Source organism: Corvus brachyrhynchos, unplaced genomic scaffold (genome assembly GCF_000691975.1).
Source record: "Corvus brachyrhynchos isolate BGI_N302 unplaced genomic scaffold, ASM69197v1 scaffold1358, whole genome shotgun sequence".
Lineage (NCBI taxonomy): Eukaryota > Metazoa > Chordata > Aves > Passeriformes > Corvidae > Corvus > Corvus brachyrhynchos.
The window spans coordinates 134,411-138,201 of record NW_008239642.1 but is presented as its reverse complement, the minus strand read 5'-3'; the positions used below and the strand labels follow the sequence as shown (position 1 = coordinate 138,201).

The following is a 3,791-nucleotide window of genomic DNA, read 5'->3' as shown; positions in this document are numbered from 1 at the left end:
TCCAGTTCTAGATGGACCAAAGGCAAGTTCCTGAGTTTCTGCCTAAGGATTACACCATGCCCTTAGATTGTATCTCATCAATGCTGTTCTTCACACTGACTTGTTAGCAGCAGACAAGGGAGAGAATATCATGTCTGCAAAACTCATGGATGAACAAATAGCCATGAGCTATCAGACACCACCCCGAGTGCAGCCTGCCTGACCCACATCAGACTAGGGATCAAACAACAGAGGTGTTGTCTTTCATGGACTGATCCAGTATCATAACACCAGACTGCTTGCAGTGAAAGTGTTTGGTCATTAGGCCTCCAGGCAGAGATTGCCAAAAGCAGACCTACATAGCACTAGTTTCAGAGCCACTTTTGTCAGAAGATTTAAATAAATCTTTGCAGGGTCTTTGCATACTGCTTGGGAGAAGGGAGAAATTTGTTCTGCTTCTGCGTTTGTAAAGAAAAGATTTGGTGCCTGAAAATTCTGCTATAATATTCAAGTATTTTCCACAAACATATTTAGAATTTTTTTACCTAAAACTGTACCATCCTTTTCCTTAAAAGGCTTGCATTAATGATCCAATACCCATTCTCCTACCTCATGCTAATACTTCCTCGGCTCACAATTCATAGGAGTACTGTGGTGATTAATAAATGTCTTTGGACTGGAAAGTGCTGAGTGCTAATTACTATCCATGCACACTCATATTTGTGCTGCTTTCAAGTGCAGGGCATTCACATACCACAGTAATGGGAAAGCTTAGGAAAACAGATATTGATACCTAGGAGTTTTATCCACCATAGGAATGTAATAAGGAAGAATAAATTAAAAGTTAGATGTTTCAATTAATTATTGCACATTCTAATGAACCTCTTTCCATCTGTTTAATAGGTTCAGGGCAGCTGAAAATGGAGTTTGGATTGGAAGCTGCTTGCAACCTTATCTGCTTGCACTCTGGGTAACACTAAGAATTATAAAAATATGTTATTGGCCGTTGTGAGGAGCACAGTTAAAGTATGTGACTGCAAAGTGCAAGTTGAAGGGTATGGATTCATCCAGATTCTGCCCTCCTGATGCCGGGACACTGGATGGGTCAATCCAAAGCTCCCACACAAAGCATCCCTTGCATGCCTGAGGAAGTACTGCCTGATGAAACAGTTAGGTCAAGCTGCACTTAGGTTTTTTGTAGGTCTTTCCCCTCATCCATCTTTAAAATGATGTGATCGGAGTGTAAAGGGTATTTTCAAATGTTTCCTTAATGAGGATACTTCGTTCACATTTATCAGTCAGTGCTAGCTGCTTGCAGAGTTCCTCTGCTGCTCAATGACCAGCCTGGGAGGGCTTGGGAAGCACATGCTCAGCATCTATAAACCAGCCCTTGCCATTCACCAGCTTTGCTCACAGAGGACATGTTAATTAAAGTCAACTGATTGGAAAAATAATTACAGGAGAATAGGGAGGGGGAAAGCTTAGACCCATAATTTAAAGATCTCTGACATTTGTGTTTTGTTGAGAGTAGTCATTTTGTTGAGAGGAAAGAGGTTCTCTTTCTTTTTGCTTCTCGGACTCCTATGTTCACTGCTTGCAGAAACATGCAGTGGCTACAGGCAACAAGCAGCAGGCTTTCTTTAGAGTTATGCAAGTACATATGGCCTTTTATTCTTTCAAATATATACTTTCATCTAGCTTTTGTTACTGTTGTATATTGAGGTTTCCTAAAGAGCCTGTAACGTCTAACCTAAAAGGTTTTGTGTTCCTGGACACAGTTGTTCAATAGGATGTGGAATAATGTAAACACTCTTAACTGTTAAAAACTGCTATTGTAGCATTTTGTGCACTAATTAAAACCTGGCTAGGGGTATTCTTTCTTGATGCTGCCTCTACTTCAAATGAAAACATTTCAACAAATCAAATCCAGGGAAAATGGTTTCACATTTTAAGTTAATAATAATAATTGGTTTAGAAACCCTTATTTGCTCAAGGGTATAATTCATTAAAAAAGACCTTAAAATTCAACACTAAGCAAATTTAAACCCCTTGTTATTTGAGGGTGGATATTTTTCAGCTACTCCTCTCAAGTAATGATTCTGCATTTCTCGGCTTCTCTGTGTCCCACCAGCTGGGGGCATTCCCAGCAGGGAGGGGCAGCGCTGCCACCTGCGCAGGGCTGGGAGGCTGGGAAACCCTCCAGCTCTCTGCAGCATCACAGCCTCCCTGAAAAACCTTGGGCAAGGCACCTGCCTCAGGCCTGTCCTGTAAAGCTGCGGTTGTAGCTTCCCATGGGCATGCAGAGAGCATAAATAGGTGACAGAAAGGAAAACCTGTATGTTAGGAAATGAGATACAATTCTTAGAAAGCTCTGACTGGACTGATTTACAAAATGATGGTGTGAGGCTGGTGTTGTACCAGCCTTGCCACCATTGGATTTGGTTGGAAATGCCTATTTATACAAACCCCTGCCTATGTAGCCAAACAAGTACTGTAGTGAACCAGGGAGAGGGTGGGTTGTGTTCCCTGCTTGCCCCTAACAGCAGTGGTTGGAACTGTAACACAGTTGCTTTGAAGGCTAATCTGACTCCCCCAGTGCTTTAGAGGTAGTATTGGGCATCTAAAGGTAAATATATGTAGTAAATGCAAATATCTATGCATATTAGATACACAACAGGCACAGATGGACCTGCACAAGGACTTATAACAACCTGGCTTTGCTAGGGCTGAAAAACTTAGTGATATTTTCTTTTAGTTTTACTTTTAAAGATGTGAGAAAGGTTTAAAGTGAAAAAAAGAATACACAATTACTGTCTGCCATAATTTGAACAGAGAATAAAGCTCAGTTTGCTTATGCATAGGGAGAACTTAGTGCTCTGCATTCATTTAAGATACAAGTATCCCCCAGAGTTCCTGGCCTGGAGCTCTGGCGGCTTTACACACTGAATAAATATCGTTGCCACTAAATAATATTAGTAACCTTATCAGTCAGAGTCACAGAATGACTTCATCAAATGACTTCATCTTTCACACCTCGTGTTCTTCTTTGATGCATTTTAGAAATTTAGAATGCCAGTACACTAAAAATTAAAAACTTGCTAAGGAAACCATGAAAAGCATACAAATTGCCCCAACACCAAATATTCCAGGCACATTAAGAACAAATCTTTAAAGACTTTTCCTGACATAACTACTTTGAATCATCATCTCTCCACACTCCATCCTTCCTGCAAACTGGTGTTATACAGTCTTTCCATATTTAAAATCCCCTTTGTAAAAAAAGACAAGCTTCAAAACCTTTCCTTTAGATTAGGTCACATTTGCAGTAAAACATGAGGAAAGAAACATTATTGCTACCGCTGCAACCTGTTGCTGACCTCCAGCTGAGCCTCGTGTTCAATAATTTGCTGCTAAGAAATCCGGTTACATTTTGGGAAACAGTTCCACTGTCTGTGCTCTAATGAACCTTTCTGTGTGTTACCGAAAAACGCAGGATTGGCATAGCTCTGTGGCAGAAGCATTTATTTTAATTAATAAAGACATGTGGCCCTGGTAATAGTTTTCCTCTCTAGTTGCCACTCCTTCACTTTTTCACTTCTTCGTATCGTGTGAGGACAGACGTTGGTTCCAGCAGGACTATTCGTGGCCTTAAAGCCTCAGGGCTGTGCTCAGTGAGGGGTTTAGAACGACCCACAACAGGCCCCTGTGGGAGCAGGGCTGCTCTGGGACTGCACTAAGAGCCGCTGTTGAGGATGTGCAGAACAGACCCGGAGCCTCGCTGCGAGCCCCTAGGGAGGCGGGGCAGCCGGGCC

At 41.8% G+C, this 3,791-nt stretch overlaps 1 long non-coding RNA gene across 3 annotated transcripts in view; it reads left to right on the top strand.

Moving 5' to 3' along the window:
• Nucleotides 1-3,791, top strand: part of LOC108448631 — a 143,641-nt gene that overhangs the window by 8,982 nt on the left and 130,868 nt on the right. The window lies entirely within an intron of this gene.